This window comes from Dermacentor variabilis, chromosome 6, assembly GCF_050947875.1.
Source record: "Dermacentor variabilis isolate Ectoservices chromosome 6, ASM5094787v1, whole genome shotgun sequence".
NCBI classification, from domain to species: domain Eukaryota; kingdom Metazoa; phylum Arthropoda; class Arachnida; order Ixodida; family Ixodidae; genus Dermacentor; species Dermacentor variabilis.
Genome location: NC_134573.1, coordinates 101093546 through 101113448, shown reverse-complemented (window position 1 = coordinate 101113448; position 19903 = coordinate 101093546). Strand labels below are relative to the sequence as shown.

General features: G+C 48.1%; 1 protein-coding gene across 2 annotated transcripts in view; it reads left to right on the top strand.

Annotated features, from left to right (window-relative positions):
- Nucleotides 1-19903, top strand: part of LOC142584960 (sulfotransferase 1C2-like) — a 102994-nt gene that overhangs the window by 10960 nt on the left and 72131 nt on the right. Inside the window, exon 1 of one of the 2 annotated variants that reach the window (XM_075695336.1) lies at nt 19206-19668. The exons of the other annotated variant lie outside the window; for it this stretch is intronic. The gene's annotated coding sequence lies outside the window, so the exon portion shown is untranslated. Of the gene's footprint in view, nt 1-19205; nt 19669-19903 lie in introns of those variants that run through there. 2 annotated transcript variants of the gene reach the window in all.

The window sequence follows — 19903 nt, the reverse complement described above, 5'->3', positions numbered from 1 at the left end:
GGGGAAAAAAGGTGGCCGGGAAAAGTGTACAAATATCTATACATGAAAAGTATGAACACAAAGTGGACACTTAGAACTAGGAAGCTGAGGATTAGATACCTACAGCCGAGGGAGGGGGTTCAACGTGGTTCTAGTGTCGGAAAGGAGGTGAAGGAGGCGGAAAGAAAAATGTGGGAAGAAAGAATGCTCGGAAAGCCAGCGCTATCTATGTATAGGACACAAAAACAGGATATAAAGAGAGAGCTCTTATTTGATAACTCGCGGGGCAGCTCACTGTTATTCGAAGCTACGACAGGGGTTTTGAGAACGAAAACATACAGGGCTAAATTTGAAGACGTGGACCTTTTGCGCACAGCTTGCGGAGCCGAAATTGAGACCACAGAGCATATAGTGCTGAGATGCACAGACCTTCACCCGACTCTGGCTGAGGGAACAGTGACAGATATGGAATGGCATTAGGTTTTCCCGGGGAACGAGGGCAAATAGACGAGAAAAGAGTGGCAGTAACGAAGGGGAGGCTAGAGGATTGGTGGGGGAAGTCAAGGGAGAGATAATACCATAAATCGGGGAGCTAATGTTTTCTATACTATTTTAGATATTTGTTTTGGGGGGAGGAGCGGAGTGAAAACTAGTTTAAGGACAAGGGGATATAAAGAAAAAAAATAGGAGGGACAGCAAAAGGCTAGGTGGCGCCAGCCGCCGCCCGTTACAAAGGGTGTAGCCGCCATCCATCCATCCATCCACCCATCCACCACAGGGAACTAGGGAAAGGAAAAGTTATTTAAACGCAGGTTTTAGAATGAGCTAGGCCGTCTAGAGTGTAGAAGCTGAGTCTACAATCAGCTGAAAAAACGTCAAGGTGCTAGTACCGTCCAGTATCGCTTGGGCCGCCTAGCCGCGTCTGAACTGCGAGTTACTAGTTGGCGTAAGAGACGACAAACCAACGTCTGCAACGAAGCTCACGGAAGTTCCCCTCAAGTTAGCTCAACCTGCTCGAGGGAAGACGTCAGACCTAGAGTCCCGGGAAACCCAGGCCAGCAATCGCATCCACCGCAACGAGATCGGGTTGCCAGCGTTCTTCGGGAAAGCTCTGCCGTCGACTCCACGCTTTATGGACTTGCTGCTGCTGCCCGGCCATGCGTATGCCATCAGTTGTTTTCTTTTAGACTGGTTGACCACCGTTAAGTGTGTTTTGGGTAGTGCTAATTTCTATATTTACTGTTAATGTTCGTTGTACTTCTTTTGTATTCATTGATCTAGATTAAGTGCATGTGTGTTAGTGTTCTTGTGTCTTTCGTGTTTTTTTTTTATCTTTGTGACATTGTCTCTCGATGAATATTTTTTTTTTCTTTCTCCCGACTCTGAGTCCTTCGCTGTGTTCGCTTGAGTACACAACAACCAACCGGCTTGTGTACCCCGTCGACGACTTCGCGCCGACGGCGAACGGACGACAAGCCGTGACAGTTATGTATAAAGAAAAAACTCGCAGTACTTCCGTATATACATATGTCCCACAAACTAAAGAGGGTAGGGCAACGCACTGGTGATGCGGTGAATTTTTTTTTTTCGCTCCGGAAAAACTAACAAAGCTTTGCAAGCTTGCTTCACAAGGCAGGCATGGCCATTGTACTGTGAAACACAAGAAGGGTTTAGTGCCCTGCATCAGTGGCGTGGTGTATGTGATTCGTCTCTCTTGTGGAAAAAGTACGTGGGACAAACGGGGAAGGTGCTTAAGAGATCGCCTCAGAGAGCACCATAACAATGTGTACAACACGGTACAGGACCATCTGGGTATTCATTTCCGCGACCACAAGTGTAAGCCCTGCTTGGAAGAAAGCGAAGTGCCGGCTAAGCATAGGTCACAGCTGACACGTGAAATCATTGAGGCAGATTTCATTAGGAAGTTTGATAGCTCGTGCGTCAGTTCTCCTTCGATTGCACTTTCATCTAGGAAAATAGCATATCTTGACAGGGTTTCAATGGCAAACAATGCGTGTGCTCTGTAGGTACCTGACTGTCATTATCAGCCTTGCAAATGATGTTGCAAGTCTTTTGCCGATCATTCACGTATGGTAGCACCCTGTATATTGGTTCCTTCATGGCTTCATGATTAAACTGTTGTAAGCCAGTGTGGTGTGCGTGTCGCTCTATCGTGTCCTTTTTTTTTTTTTTTGCTCTGTGTCCTTTTTACTATTGGAAATTAACTTGGTGAATATTTTATATAATGCTGTGAGCAAGCTAATGGGACTACATTTTTTTAATTCTTTAACGTCTCCCTGTTTGTGGATTAGTATAATGTTTGCATTCTTCCTGTTCCCTGGGACCCTTGAAGTCGATAGACACTTCGTAAAGAGAGCCACTAGCTTTTCAAGCATTATGTCTCTTCCATCTTTGATTAAATCGACTTTTATTCCATCTTCTCCTGCCATTTTTCCCCATTTCGTATCTTGCAAGGTGCTTCTAACCTCATCACTAGTTATATATAGAGTCTGTGCAACCTGTTCCTTACTGCTTCGAATGGAGGTATTATGGCTCCTCTGGGTCCTGTACAGGTCAGTATAGAATTCTTCCGCTGCTTTTACTGTATACCTTCTGGATTGCTGAAAATATTACCCTGCTTATCTTTCAGTGCGCACATCTTGGTTGTTCCTATGCCAAGTTTCCTCTTCACTGATTCCGTGCTGCGTCCATTCTTTACTGCTTCCTCAGTCTTTCTCACGTTATAATTTCGAATATCCCTTATTTTGGCCTTGTTGATCAGTTTCGACAGTTCCCCGAATTCTAGTTTACCTCTTGAGTTGGACGCATTCATTCATTGTCATTTCTTGGAGACTTATACGTCAATTTAAATATATTATTGCGAGATATTGTGCATGCGTGCAGTGAACTTTGTTTAGAGTGACACTTTTTGCCCTTTATCAGGCTGTATTTTCGCTGAAGCGATTAGCGCAAGAGTGGACACGAGACACTAAAAAGGCGTCAAGCACAAGCGTTTGTCCTTGTTGCTTTTTTAGTATCCCGTGACCACTCTTGCGCTAGCCACTTCACGATGGAATACCAACTAGCCCGGTTTCACACCTGCATCTTCGCATTTGTACATTCTATTGTATCTTCGCATTTCTAATTTACGAGGGCGAGTCAAATGAAAGTGTGCCAACCCACCCCACGCAATAATGGTTCGGTTAATTATGTGCGAGGCATGCGCGTAGCATACAGGCATCTCTCATTTACGGTGAACATTGAATTTCATTGGCCACTGTGAAGCGTCGGAGCAAACGGTTGCAAGAAGGACATGAAAGTTGCAAAGACGATTCAAGACCGGGCCAAAGCCACTGTGCAATCACCCCCAACACAATTCCAAAGGTTGATGAGCTGATTAGACAAGAATGGAGGATAAGCGTCGATGAATTGGTTATCAGCTCATGTGTGCGCAATGAATGCCCAACATTTTGAACGAGCGACAGAAGACGGAGAGGTTCGGCAGTGCCTTGACTCATCTGACCCGGTATCACAATGAGGGAAACGGCTTCTTGTCTGCAATTGTGACCGGGGATGAGTTATGGTGCCACTACTAAGAGCCTGAAACACGACGGCAAAGCTTACAGGGGAAGCATTCCAATTCACCACCGCCAAATAAAGCGAATACCGTCATTTCTGCCGGAAATGTGTTGACTTTTTTTTTGTCGATCATCAGGGGCCATGACTGATCGAATTTGCCAAACGTGGAGTGACTATCAATCATTTCCGATATTGTGAAACGCCGGATCGGCTGTCTGTCGCAATCAAGAACAAACGACGGGGAAAACTGACGAATGGGGTCACCTTGCTCCACGACAATGCTCGCGCCCACGTGGCTGATGTGGTTGACAGAAAACGGGCAAAGTTCAAGTGGGAAACGCTGCAACACCCGCCATACAGCCCAGACCTGTCGCATTGCGACTTCCACACTTTGGGGCAGTTGAAGAAACTGCTCAAGGGAACCAGATTCGTGTCAGACAATGACGTGAAAGAGTCAGTTGCAGACTTTTTGAAACGGCAACCCAAGGAGTTTTATGAGACGGGAATCACGCGACTCGTTATTCAGTGGGACCAATGTGTGAAGGCTCATGGAAAGTACGTTTAAATAAAGTACCCCGTTAGTCATATATTGGCATTGGCTCACTTTCATTTGACTCCCCCTCGTATATTTTGCAGAGCTCGTGCTTTTTATAAGTGCGCTCTGTTGCGACTATAATTTGGGTGCAATTACTCACAATAGACGACCGGTGACGGCTGCTCCTGCGCAATGCATTGGAACAAAGGCCAGCGTCATTGGGATTTCTCCCTGGCAATTGCTTACGTACGAAAATGTAAGCAAAGTTCTTGAATAAGTTCCAATAAAATTTTTGCCCTCAACTTGTTCATATCACCGCCTTTACATTTTTCATATCAGCGACATGCACTGCTTTGCTCGTTTCGAGCTGATATGGTTCTAAAGTTCGTGTGGTATTTCCTGCACTTATTAAAAAGACAAAGAAAACATGGAATCATTGATATCAGTTATTTCTGGCATAATTTTTGGGACATACTAATATATTCTTTTATGAAAAATACATGTTTAACTGGTCGTGACAGTGTGTAGCGTTTACGAAATCGTTTGGAGCATCTCTGGCAATGGCATGCAGTGCACTTATTATTCATGTATTTGATCCCTCGACAAATTCCATAACGAGGAGGCCGAGCTGGCATGTGAGCCCCCCAACCCCTGAACGAAATTTCTGGCTACGCCACTGGAATGGGCTTCAAGTTAAGATGAATTCCTGAATACGGGGATTAGCGTTTCACTATTAAAGTGGGGCACGAACTACATTTGACTTTCCAGTTAAGGGTTTCCCAAACGCGTGAAGCAGTTTTGGGCGATTGTAAGAGGAACGTAATACATTTTATTGCGATAGCAAATATATGGACACTTTAAGCTCATTTTTGCCGACGGCATTGCCGTGAAGCTCTGCATGTGTTTAAGCGTATGCCTGTTAAATACCATGCCGGACTACATGCCGGGCTGTTGATGTTGAACGTATTGCTACACTATTCTATCACTAAAATTGCTTATGCCAGATCTTACATTCTTGACTAAATTATTCCCCAGAATTTTGAGAATGGCAGCACGCAAACAAATGTCATGAAGCAGAACACTCACAGCGCAGGCCCATTATTCTAAATCTTCTCAGACTATTAAATATTAAAAGTTCGAAACAATATCACTGCTAAAACGTGATAGCGATGCAATTTTACTAGTCCTTACTCGCAGCGTAGCGGAGCCTGTGCGATGTCATTACTGGCCCTACACGGCGTGTTAACGCTTTTAAGGGTGTCCGCACCCGAGTTTGTCACATCCGCGTTTGTCGCACCCGCGTCAAGTCGGAACAATTAACGTCGGAGAAGTTCGAGCGCAGCGCTAAAACTTGCTATCGCAGTCAGTGCTTCGCACTTCGGAGAAGATTCAGCAGACGAGCGTTCATCAAGCTTGCACAAAGTGTCTGGGCAGTCGGAGTCGTTATGAGTGTACGTTCAAGCCAACCGATGAGCATCTTCATTTCCCGCCGATCCCTACATGCGAAAGTATCCACTGGGCAATGAGAGGTAAAAGACGTGACGCAATTTTATTGGCGGAGTCAGTTATGCTGCGCACGAATAAACAATCAGAGCGACTTGGTTGTAGTCTGCAAAGGCAGCGCAGGATTCGGTAAAAATGGCAATTCTGGATGCTATTTAGCTCATCTTGAACGCATTTCAGCGCAACGTCAATCGCTGCTAGCTCCACAGTTGATGAAGCTGGATGTAGTATATGAAACACACGTCGTACTTGATTCGAAGGGCAGAAAGAAAGTTGCAGAGGCACCTTGACCATCGGTGAATAGTTGAAGATAATCTGGAAACCTTTCGAACATGTGTGACTGAGCTAGTTGGAATATTGCCGAAACAGGCATAACAGACTTTTTGTGCACGTCAGGGATTTGGGGATAAATGGGGAATATACGTCTTTGTTGATATCTTTCGGAGGCGGAAGCGTAACTGAAGCAGGCCGTTCAGGACTGCCAGAAATGGTCATAAATAATGTCGTCATTTTTCCGATCCGAGAAAGCGGGTGGTGAATCAGCCGATCTAGGAAGGACTGGTCATTCTATGCGCGGTGCAGGCGCTCGATATGACACAGAGGTCTCTGATCTGCTTGCAGCCTCAGCGCTAACTGCTGTGCTTCGGTGAGTAATGCAGCACACTGCGCCTCAAGAGGTAATATAAGCATGAGTCGGAGGGTTCCAGTTGGGTCATCGTTCCAGTTGGGTCATCAAACTAGCCAGTACATTCAGGACTGGTAACGCATACACCACGCCTGAGAGCACAGATGGCAGGTACACCTGCAGAGCTGTCGTTTGGTCGCAGCCTGCACTTCTAGCAGTCAAGGCGCGGCCACATACTTAAGGAAGGATTGCGATTCGCGCTTTACAAGTTTAACCGTAGGAAGCCAAGATATGTGATTATCCACGACTAAGTCCAAATAACGGTGTTGCCGCGCCCAGCTTGTCGGCGTCTCGTCAAGGTACAGTCGGCCCACGGTTCTAGTAGCGCGTTTTTTATGATGATTTGCTAATGCAGCCGACTTGGCGGTTGATATCTGCAGGCCAATATCACCCAAGTACTCCGACGTCGCATTCAGATCTCTCTGCAAGCTTGCACGAAGCTGCTGAACAAGGCCCGAAGGGCCGCTTATCCGCGGAGCAATACCATCTGCATATATAGCTATACCTATAGTAGAGTCGCTGTCCCGAGGCAAGCGACTTCGAAGAGCGGCGAGTACGATGTTTAACAGAAGCGACGCTTAAACGCTGCCCTAAAGGACCCCGCAATTCACAGTGCGGGATTCAAGTGTTCTTCCTCCGACAGGCACTTTCATCTGGTGCTCCGATAGAAAGTTGCGCACAAAGCGGAGCAGACAACCCGAAATGCCCGCGGCCGTAAGAGCAACATAATCGCCCTATACGGAATCGAGTCGGAAGCTTGCTGTATGTCTGGGAATAGCATAGGCGGGACACTTGTTTCCTCTATAGCAACTTCAAGCGCTGAAACACGGTCTGCAATGCTATCCAGACCTGGAACAGCGGCGATGAAAGCCACTCATGACACCAGGAAAATAATTCTCGAGCCTGGCATCTTGGCGAAACAGGACCATTCATTCGTTCCATTACCTTAGTGACACTTGAAGTTAGTTATATTGACCCTGGCTTCTCGGAAACTATGCACAGAATGCTGTTTACCTGAAGTTAAGAGAAACGGAAGAACCCCCGCGAAATTTCGAGACCCAATCTTTTCCACTACTTTCTATTTAACCTTCCTTCGTATATAAGACGTTCATCTACGTTTTTCACGTCTAAATCATTGTTATCGCTTATTTTATTGGAACAAATTACCGAGCATTGTAGTGAATTGCACGACACTTGATTCACTTGTAGAAAACATAGAGGCAATGGCATGTTTCGAGAATTAATAGTTTATATTTTCGACTGGCTAAGTGTTCTTTTTTCTCTCGTTTGTTTGTTGTATTAATACTGACTAATTTTTATGCTTCGTACTGTTTTCATGCTCACTGATGTCCCTACTCCTGCTTCGGCCTGGAAAGGGTCTGCAGTATCTGTAAATAAAATACAAAATTAAACGCGAGCCCGTATCTCGCTAACCTAACAGCGCATGTTGCACAAGTCTCCATCGCAGCGGAATCGCGCTCCCGTTGCAGAAAACCTTCAGTAGCCGCGTCGTTTCCATCAATAAACTCCTTAGGGAACGTGTTTTGACCAGCTGCTACGTGCCCGGCACGTACAACGAGGACTTTGGGCATAGTGGCGATAAAGAAGAAGCGATGTAAATTTGCTCACGCAACGAACTGACTGCCCCCGCCACACGAGTGCCAGCTGCATCTGAGAGTCTCTCGCATACACGCTCAGCGATTCGCGACGCAGTGGACACGTGAGCGTGGAGGGTTCAAGGGAGCGCGCGCGCGCGCGCGTGAGTTTTCGCTCATAATTCATTCGACGTGCCTAGCCGGTCCACCGACGGCCGAGATAGAGGACGCGCCTTCAGTCGACGCTGCCGCAGGGACCCTGCGCTGGACGCTCGCGGCTGAAGGCAACGAACACTGTTCGGTGGTGACGCCGCACCGTCTTTCGTTATTAATTGCTTCCGTTATTTACTGTTGCCATTTAAGCGAATTGCCCGCCGAGTCTGGTGGCTTCGTGCTTTTGCAGTAACCTAAAAAGCATTCGTTTCTGTTTTAAAGACAATGTCTTTCTTAGCGAGTTACCCCCCACTTTCCGGTGTCAGGTATGTGCAGTTGTAGTCCCTTTCCTGAGTCGATCCAGGAGATAGTAATTCCCGTGGGTAAGTGTCAGATAAGTTCATGTGGCTAAAAGTGTGAGTGGCTCTAAAAATGTGGCCCGATGCCGAAAATGATGTATAGTAAAAAAAAAAGTCGCAGTTTCTCCCGAAAGGCGAAGCATCGATTGCGATAGAAAATTAGTAGACAGCTATACGAAGTAAGGATGGTAGTTTTATCGGCCGTGCAAACTTGGAAACATTCGCTTACTAAATAAATTAACAAACATGGTGTCAGCGCGCACAAGCAAACATAACACATCACACTCGATGAGTGCGGACACTGGCTGTCAAAACGCTCGTGTGAGCAAGCGCGGCAGCAGCTGCGAGCGAAGCTGCCTTCGTGCTCTCTATCGCTTCTACGCAAGAGTGGCGAAAACAGCGCGCACAAAGGTATGAGCCGTCTACAGATCCCTCTCAAGATACGACGCGCGTGACCACGCGCGGCCGTGCAAAGTACGCACTTGTTGGCAGAGTCGGGCTCGGGCCGGGCCCATGCCCGACCCGAGCCCGAAAGGGCTATGCGACGGCCCGCCCGAGCCCTACTCAATAGTTTCATACCTGACCCGTGCCCCGACCGGGCACGAGACCGGGGCCTTTGAGCCTAAGCGAAGTATGGTCCAAATCTCGGTAATTGTCAAGATACCATCCGCGGCACAGAACTTTTTCTGGGGATAGTTTTGACTTTTTCGGCACTTGATCTGGCGTTGTTGCTGATAAATGAACAGGTAAAACGGAAAGAAAGATTACATATTCAGCTCATTATACTCGTGCGCTAACGTGCGGTAAGAAAGCCTCTGCTACATTTGCCAAATAGTTGAGCCGTCCTCCAGCGTGCGCGATGTTGGAAGTCACGCTCAAAAGATAGCGGCGGCAATAGCGGGCGGAGGGGGGGGGGCGCAAAATGAGCGCGCTAGGGGGAGGAAGATGTAAGCGCGTTCCCCCTGGGCCGTAGCACAGGCAGTACATGGCTGTTCACACGGATGAGCCCACAGTGTAGATGCCGTGGAGAACTAGCAACACTCATCACATAATATGGAACTGCGCGAAGGACAATCCTCCTCCTAACTTGATGGCCTCTCCCTCAGCTGAAGCATGGGAGCCGGTTGCTCGCAGTTCTAACCTGGACACCCAACTCCAGGACATATAACGAGCGGGAGAGGTTGCCATCAAATATCGATTGAGCGCCATCTGCCCCGGCTGAAGAAAACACGCCTAATCACCCCACCTAATGCTGACGAAATAAAGTTTTCCCTACCTATAGTGTTGAAAAGTCACCTATAGCATAGCCAGCCTACTACGGGCCTGACCGAGGCTCGGGCCCGACCCGAGCCCGGCCCGCCGGTCGGGCCAAGCCCGGGCCCGTGAAGTGCTTTACACCAGATTGAACTACGATCCCTCGCGTGAATCCACGCGGACATACAGCATACGACTCGCGACGACGGCGTTATCGGCCTTGAACTTTATACGGAACATCACGGCGACAGCGAAAATGCGCCTGAATTGTCCATATAATTGTTATCGCAATAAAAATTAAGCAGTTCGGCGTTCTTCCTACTCCCATCACGTGAGGACTGACGTAGATAGACTGTCGTGCACAGTGACTCTGCCACATTCTCAGCCCCAACTCGCTCAAGAAGGCATTGCCTTTGATCGACTTAAACTGCAGTTTCAATCGCCTTCCAACTCTTATAAATCAGCATTTAATATACCTTTAACTATCGTACACGCATTGTTATGTGTAGGCCGTTATTCGGCTTTAGAAGTTTGTATATAAACTGCTAAGGCTGTCTTAAACAGCACTCGAAATCAGCTCAAACCCGACTAATAGTTTTTTCGTGCACGATAAAAATCAACTAAGAAAAGTTCCATTCCAAGTTCGATAACGAAGTTCGCTATTTTATAGCCGAAATGCACTAATGAATGGTCAATCTTAGGAAGAACTTGAGAAAACATAAAGGGTCCAATTAGAGAAACATTTTGAACGGATGTGTCATATGCGATGCAACTCTCATTATAACCGATCGAATATACTGTACAAGCCCTGAATGTAAGTCGTTGCACATTGAAGTAATGTTTAGCATGCTGAAGTTGCACACATCTCCTTTAATTTCGTCATATGATGTTTCGTACCCACAGCGGCGCTGAATTAAAAAACAATACCACGCGAGACGCACCAGCGTCTGCCTTTCAGGGAGAAGTCGACTATACTTTGATGCGTAGTACAGAAAACAACTGAATTGTCGCAGGCGTATTGTCCCTAATACCTTAAACTGTTCATTGTAGCGGAACTGTTACGTTATCCTAAGTTGCAAGGCTGAGCGGTCCACCCGTTTCCTTTCATTTTTCCTTCTCAACTTTCTCCTATGAGTCCAAACGCGTTTTATGTTTCTCCCCAGTACGTCTTCACGGTTACCATCCATTGTTGGCGCTTCTTGCGCCATCTAGCATGACCCGTTAGGGTTACATGAGCGAAATGGACCCTCGTTATTTGTTCTCCTGCCCACCCACCCCCTTCCACACACACAAACACACACACCCTGAGCTACGGAGACGACGCTTGGTGGACTGTTAATAGACTTTACCCGCTGGACTCCTTTAAAATTTTAAATGCATCTGAATTTTTAAATATAGCCTTTCGATTCATTTCAGTTGTGCTAATTTAGTACTCGGCAGCTTATCGAACTCATGAAATCTACATTTCGTTTTCATTCTTGTATGCATAAGTAGAGTATGCATTTTTGCATACATTACTTACCGACTAAGAACCATCTTGTAATACAATACAGGCAGAAGTCACGTTGACCAGACTGCGATGTCGAGCATGCAGTGATCTGGTCCGGCGATTGCTGCTTTGTGCCATTTCTGCGACACATTAGATACAATTGAACATTGCTTACTGGACGGCCGGCGCTTCTATTACCCCCAGAAAAATGAGATTGCAAATTACAATGCGATAGCTCGCCCTGCCATTGAATTCTTCGGTGGTGCTGTCTCGCAGAGCTTTTATACTTGTACACTAACACAGGAACGCATGCATTGCCACAGAAAAATACATTGGTGAATCTAACCGATTTTATTGATATTCGTATTAATCGTTTCAGTCTTCCCACACTGTCTTATTGATAAATATACATATTTCCTTTCTTTTTCTGTGTTCTATTACAATGGCTGTTTGCTGAATTGTCTTGTATTTTACTCACTTTAATTGATTCGTCAAAATTATTGATTTCTAAATTTAGTTCCTTAACACATATCTAAAATATCCCCGACTCTTGGTCAATCCACCTGAGTAGGTATGTGCCAGTGACATCAAGGTCATCATCATCATCATCAAGACGGCGCTCGCTGCATGGTGATATGTATACATATATCATATGTATATGTATACATATACATACATATACATATATGTATGTATATGTATATGTATGATATGTATATGTATGTATCGTGTCCCATGTTCGGACGTTAGGACCCACCCAGCCCTTCTTTCGCTGCGCCCCTGCTTCAAGGGCTGTGTTCCAGTTTCGAATGGGAGTTGTACTATCAATTGTTTAAGGGAAGAAGCGTGTGAGCTTCCTGTGTCCCGATAATTTCTGATCGTTTGTATCTACGATAGCCTAAGAAATACTTTTTCGGAGGTTCCTAAGTGGTCCCGTCGGATATGTCTTGAAAGAGACGTTCCGTGTCCATTTGTCGGCTGCCTGCGAGCCAAACGACGCGCCCGCGTGTTTGGGCCGCTAGAGAGCGAAGAATGTGACTCAAGGCTGATCGTGTCCTACGTCACCACTCTTTTCAACACGCGCGATTGTCCGAAACAGGCAGCCGGCATAGGCCGCGGCCTCCCGTTGGTGGATCACCGAAAAGCTGCCGCCTCGCGTGAAGCCAAACGTCGCGAGAAAAGCGCGCGAAACCCCCTTTACACCGATGAATCGTGCATGCAGTAAGCCAGCGGCGCGAGTCGTCTCAAGCAGTGCGGAAGTGCCTTGCACAAGGTTAAGACCTTGTTTGTCTCGACGAGTCGCTCAAAGAGCACGTCTTTCAGACGGCGTGCTCTTCAAGACACAGGCAAGGCCACGCAGGGGGTGTTCCCTATCTGCCCGTCGCCGCGCTTCATCGTTTTTTGGGGCACAACAACGACAAAAGAAAGAAAGAAAAGAGGACAAAGACAACGTTCCAACGCGGAGCGGTCCATTTGTTTTCGTCGACAGCGTGTTCCTTTTGTTTTCGTTTTCTTGTCTTTCATTTCCACCCTGATCGTCGAAACGCTGCTACGTGCGCTCACTGTTTTCGAGCCGTCCCGCTGTCCGCACCTCGTGCGCGCCGTCATCCATCACTCGTTAACCATGACATGCGTCACCGTATGGTGCTTCCGTTCAACCCTGCGTCGTGCCTGCATCCTTTGGAGACAACCAAGTGCAGTCTGTCCCAACGCAGCCAAGCGCTCTTTGCATCGGAATACGCGGAGACGCATGCCTGCATGGTTAAGAAGGAAGAGGGGGTCGGACTTGCGTCGCCTCGTTAGCGTGGACAGCCGTCGTATATCTTGCTATGTCGACACGTTTGTTCAGGCCGCAGCGCCTGTCCGTAATCGACCGCGCGCACTTCGCATGCGAACACGCTATCTCGAGTGTTCAGGCCAGCCAATATATATGTACGGCATCGACAATGATCTCTACACTAGGCGTACCACTGTGAACACCTCAGGAAACGCCTTCCATGAACCGCTCTTCCACGAGCATCTTTGACGTCAACGTGCGTCGCTGGGTATTTGCCGCTACTCAATGACGGAATCTAACCCGCGTCGTATGCATTCGGACAATCTTGTCTGAATATATATTAACACACGAGCCACGCACGGGTTTCGCGGCGGCACCGCTAGATGGCAGAGCGTGCTCGGTGAAGCGCGGGAGAGCTCGAACCCGGCTGCATACACGCCTCATACATAATGGGTCTCTGCGGCGGCGATATACGGTGTATCGCTACATTGCTCCAATGATAATCGCATCAACGTCGACATTCTTCTTAAGATGGGGTCTGCCGGATTTCTTTAGTAGCACTTCTTTTGCTTTTTGTTGATGTCCCATTCGGAGTCATGCGGAATTTGCTTGTGTTCACCCTGATTGAAAAATCCATATACCCCATAACTCCCATATCCAATCATCCGATGTGAAACATATAGTATCCCATGCAAAAACATAAAGAAACTTAACGATGATTAGTGTACTCCCTAAAGCGAAATTTTAGCGCAGCTATACAAGTGTTTTCATTTTGCGATATACTGGCGGACGCGGACAATCTGTCTCGTGCGGTACATTGCAAACGGAGCGAAGCGTGGCGCGACTTCCTCGCTAATCGGGAGATCACCAGAGGCAGCACGTGGATGACGGGTAGGCGCGATTCACAGCAGTCGCCGCATACAGACCTCCGCTCATGCAGCGCTTTGTTTGCATATATGGTATCGGAAGTGACATCGTTGAAGATACGACGAGCGCTACTCTTGCGCCACCTCGTAGCCATCGCCGCCGCAAAGTCCGCCTTGCGCGGCACTACGCTTTTCTTCTCACAGTTTCGTCATACGATCCTCCTCCGCTTTCCTCCTCGCGCTTTCTTCGCTATCGCCGTCTCTCATCCGCGCTCCGCGTTCGCTCTTTGATCCTTCGCTGTGCTCGTTGGCTCGGTTACCAGGACGCCGAGGGAGGACACCGACGCTCGCCGCAGGAACGGGCGCCTAAGGGCCTGTTTACGCTCGAGCCGCCCATCGCCGCAAGCCGCACCGCACGCGTGCGGTCGCGCGAAAAATTGCACGTATCCAGCACTTGTGCACAAATTACCATTTACACTGTGTGCACAGTGTATACCTTACACATTGTAAACCGAAATCTGTGCGCAAGTGTTTGATCCGTGCAATCTTTCGCGCGACCGCACGCGTGTGGTGCGGCTTGCGGCGATGGGCGGCTCGAGCGTAAATCGGCCATAAGGGCCTGTTTACGCTCGAGCGTGCGGTCGCGCGGAAAATTGCACATATCGAACACTTACGCACAAATTTCCGTTTACACTATGTACACAGTGTAAACTGTACACATTGTAAACTGAAATTTGTGTGGAAGTGTTCTATATATGCAATTTATCGCGCGACCGCACGCGTGTGGTGCGGCTTGCGGCGATGGGCGGCTCGAGCGTAAACAGGCCCTTAGAGATGCGCTCTAAAACCAGTTTTTCCTATATGTCATATGATCTTATTGGCTAGAGGAGTTATGGGGAAAACGTTCTTTTTTTTTTTGCAGTAGGACTAAATACTGTTGTGACTCCCTGGGTGGTTTGCATGTCTGCACCGTATTCGCCCGAACGTTGTCCATACAAAACATTTTTCTAAAATTAAGCGGGTTAGGATCGCCACTGTTCCTATACGTGCGGGGTACGAGAGTACATCACACACCTAATTTGCAGTGGCAATCTTTTTTGCCTCCAAACGACTGTCGTAATGACTACACGATATATACCCCAGGGTTTGCACCTTGAGCTACGTTATGTACTTGGGCCATGAACTAGCGCGGTCTGTGGGTCCCGCGCTACGAAGGCGCTTGAGTCACTGGTCTCGAGGAGAGATACTTTAATTGTTTATGCTGTGTTACGTGTGTGGTTAAGTGTAGCGTGTCCTGTGCATTTCATTTCATTTATCATCGCATTCACTTGGAATAGCATTCTCGGCGTGTTATCAGGCAAACCTCTCCAGTTTTCACTAAACAGCCTCTCTCACCGGGTAATTTCAATGGGAGCTACAGGTAGCTATATCAATGTGGCTTCTGCGAGGCACAAGCAATAATCCACATACGCACCGACTGCTTTTACCAGCCTGAATACCTCTTGCGTGAGGTGCATGGAGGCTCGTGTTCGCCCGGAGTTATGTAATTCGGTGATCTGGAGAGAGAGAGAGAGAGAGAGAGAGAGAGAGAGAGAGAGAGAGAGAGAGAGAAGGGGGGGGAAGGCATGGACGGTAATTAGACGTTATCCGGTTTGTTACCCTATAAGTGCAGACGGAGAACTGAAAGAGAGACGGAGAGAATACAAGAGTTCAATTTATGCGTGCGCACTGGGCGATACCCTAAAACTGCTCAGGGTTGATTTAAAGCAAAGCTGTTCGGTCATCTAGTAAGTGCGTAACACATAGTTATCTACCTTAGCTTATCGCTTATCGCAAGGTATATCATTGTTTTTCTAACATGCAGATGTTTTCTTTTACAGCGAAGCTGTTAGCCTCTAGTTGGCCGGGATTTCTCGTGTCCGTCAGCAAAAAAACAAAACAAAAACAATTGAACCGAAAAAAATGGCATATCTCCTTTGGAATCAGGCCATACAACACACCAGCTCAGTATTTATTTCAATAAAAAAAAGCACAATACAAGCGTCAAAACCGCGTGATGGATGATAAGGCGCCTGTGAACAATGCGAGGCACGTTCCTTCTCCCCGCGTGTGTTTCCCGGTAAAGATAAGCTGCTCCGGTGGGAAATGGGCAACAGCAGCATACGAATCAGTGAGTGACGTCACCAAACTTCATATATAAAAGGAAGACCCGCCTAGCAACTCATTCAGTTCCATTACAAGACCACGCAAAGTTAAAACTCCCGAACAGCAGCGTGAATACGATAAGCGTCGAAGAGTGCAAAATCGTAATGCTCAACAACGGTGTAGCGCTAAGACTGGGCAGAACAATAAAACATTTAATATCCCCACCGACGGTATTTGAGGGGTTTTATAGCACCTTCGCTGGCCACCTACTTTCGCAGGGTCGGGATGGCGAGTCAATATTTTTTTTTCCTTCGGTATTTGTGTTTGCGTACAAGAATATAGCCTCGGAAGCGTTAGCCAGTGCCGCTGACGCGGCGAAGTCAGCGGACGTTGAACGTCTTTTTAACCTTAACAGAACGTGTTGCGGGGGCTAGTTTGTTTGTATTTGCAGGTTGGACAAGCCTTAGACGGGGCAAGGAAGTAGACACGCTTGTCTTGCGCCCACTTCTTTGTCCCGACTAAGGTGTGCGCTTGCTAAGCCCTTCCAACTGCACGCGTCCGCAAGACAGCGGGCGGAAGGTGGCCGCCGCGATTGCTTCATTGGTGAAGCACCGCGTGCGGACGATGTGGGCTCGATCACCCACGTACGGAAAGTAATCTTTTCGTCCACTTTCGCTTTCTTTTCACCTGATTATTTCTAAATTTCAATTAAACATAGTAATGATATTTCCCCCGTGCTTTGTGTGGCTTCACTGTCTGTTTCATCGTATACCTTCGAGAATGCCTGTCATGGACATTAGAAAAAAAAAGAAAGAACAATGTGTGCGCGCACTGAATGACTGAAAACGCGCGTCGGCACAATGAGGAGTCATAAAGTGTGTTGCTGACGAGGCAACCGAATCTGATGAATCTGCGGCATTTGTGGAAGTCAGACTATTGCCATCTGAAGTACCTGTGCATCGTCTGTGCAACTAATAGCAAATTCCATTGTTATTTATTTATTTATTTATTTATTTATTTATTTATTTATTTATTTATTTATTTATTTATCTACGTACATTTACTGCATCCCATAGCTCTGGTCCAAGCGAGAGGGACTATATGTAGCAGAAGGGCAGGTTTGCCCAACGCCATGTCAGCGGAACACAATTATAGACCATTTAAATTTGAACAAGTCGGAAGTATTAAGTCTACCGTGCAGATACATGAACTGTTAATTATTGTACTCTGGAATCACACAAATACGTCGGCATCGGCTAGCAAGTCGATCATACCAAGCAAGAGCACGAAAACACCAAAAATAAGTCAATCTTGCACATTGGAAGGGCCTACAACATAAGTGGTTCTATTTCGATGATAAAATTGCCTGAGTCAAAAACACTGTGGCTGGCGACCAATGGCAATCGGCAACAGCTCTACTCTGAGAAAGAAAACTGTGCTTAAATGCGTCATTGCGGCTGCAGTAACAGTCGCAGCGAGTGCTTGCCACACAGTTATACTAGTGAGCAATAGCTTAAATTGATTTTAATGAGCATAATTCCAGGGTTAGCGATGTGCTTTTTCGAGAAAGAACGATCCCCGTTTTTTTTATGTTCTTGTTTTTTAAGGCTAGAATCTTTCTCAGTCGACCTTCTAGAGGGGACGACCCAATGCAGTCCATTATAAGGGCAAACTGATGCATTTGTTTCCTTTAACTCGTTACTGTTTCATTTAACTCGTCACAAATAGTCAGTCTTGTCGTAGTATTTTGTATGTTTGCTATTTTTGAAACAGCGGGTTTCGAAGCATACTTCGGACATAGCCATTGCCATAGCAGTAAGCCACCATGCTGGATGTGTTCGTGGACAAATCAACCGTCATTAATGATTTCAAGAAAGAAAAACAAACAATCTTACCGCTGATATTTGCATCCCTTTCTAGAGCTCCCACCGCGAAGGATGAGGTATTCCATCGTCAGGTTAATTAACTTAAAATTAAATTTTGGCGTTTTACATGCCAAGCGCGTGATCTGCAGTCAGGCACGCCGTAGTGGAGACTTCGGATTAATTTCGAACATTTGGCGCTATTTCCGGGCACCCAATGAAGGTACGCGCGCTTTTTGCTTTTCTTTTTTCCATCTTTCACGCCCATTGAAATCATGCCGAGCGCAACGTGAGCCTCTCCAGCGGTAGAGTCCAAGTCAATGTCTAAGTTACTTTCTTCTCGCTACCTTCGGGAATTCAAAATGCTGTTACGAGCTATAGAACCCTGCAAACCCTAGCCTACAGAGCCCATAACAACAAGATGGCGAGTCGGGCTAGTTGTTAAATGTTCATGTTGAACAGGTCTTAAAGCGCACCGGCGCACACACAAGAGGTGTGTGCGTGCGCAGACAGGGAGCGCAGTCCTGTCTGCCTCTCTGTAACCCTTTGTGTGTGTGCCGGTGCAATGCAAGGCCTGTTCAACGTTTTACCATAACAGTTACAGATCTTTGGGGTGTGTGGCCCGATCCGTATTGGAGCAGTTGCGAGTATATAGTCGTGCACAGTGGGCCTGACTCAGCGCGCTCTCAATGAAGGAGAGAAAGGGATAAAAGTGGTAAAAGGAGAGAAATGGAAAAAAGCGGGAAAGCGGAGAGAGAGAGGAAAGGCAGGGAGTTCAACCAGAGGCGCGTTTCCGGTTCGCTACCCTGCACTATAGGGTCGGGGATATAGGGGTTGTAAAGACGACAGCGGGAGAGCAAAGAAACAGCTGCGTTTGGGCAAGAAAGGAGTCGCAGGGTAGTAGCAAACGTCAAAGTGACGCTTCAAACGATTCTCTCCAGAGGACGAGGCACTTTTACCACGTGACGCGCGCACCCAGGCGGAGCAACTGGCCGAGAGCCGATATCGTCGCAGCGTGCGGCCGAACCGTTGGCGGTCCATGAAGACGTCGTCTCAGCGACAAACTCTATTACAAAAGGCCAGTCATCGGCGTCGTCATCTCACTATCGCTGAGTTCTGCGAACTCCGCACTGCAATTCGGTTCGTCCCGCACGGCAACGGGCTACGTCAATCGCCCCCAGCGGTTGCGGGGCGTCAATCAACGAACAAGCCTGCCCGTCTTCGCCGCCGGTAGCAGCGCTAGCGGCCGCTAATGAGCCGCTTACTTGGCAGAGATTGCCGGTTGAAGCGTAGAAGCTCACTTCTCGCCACGAGGAAAAGACAAAACAGCGGGCCTGGCGAAAGGCGCATTAATCACTCTCCCCCGGCCCCCACCCCCTCCCGACCTGCGGGCGTCGCGAACAGGCACGAGCCAGCCAGCCCAACCAGCCAGTGGCTCGGCGTCCTCGCAGTCTGCCTCGGCGTCGTCTCTGTCAGGGACCGCGCCGCGAGACAATGGCTGGCAGCGCGCGACGGTTTGCCGCTGCGCGCGTTGAGCGTCGCCTCCATCGCCGAACGCCGTCCGGACGCAACCGAGTGCGGCGGACTCGAGCGCGCGCGCACACGCCAGCTTGCTTGTGCGAGTGGATGCAGCAGCTAAGTGCCGCCGACAGCGGTCGCCTCTCCGGGAGAGTCGGGTCTTCCTGCTGCGCAGCGCGGATCGCCAGTCGGGGCAGCCCAGCAGGGGTGGGGCATCCTCCGAGGTGAACTCGGTGTTGACCTCCTTGAAAAAAGAACATTTCACGCCGCCCGTCAACGTCGACATATAGAGCGAGGGGGTCAGCTGACCGTTGCGTGGACGTGCTGTGGCGCTGCTGCGGCCTTGAACTCCCCCCCGTGTGCCCCCAGGTGCGTATACACGCTCGTTCGCAAGCGATTCCTCGTTTCGCGCGTTGTTTTCGTCCGCGATGTTCCTCGTTGCCTCGCGCTCGTTCCGCTGCGAATTATCTTTCCCGCGTCGTTTAGCGAGAACAGATGATGACCCTGTATTTACGACGTTCACGCTTGCACCGACAAGGTCATGTCTAAAGTTGGAAATGTTCCGGTTCCTCGTTTGCACACCGCGCTTGCCTCTAGCCCCGAG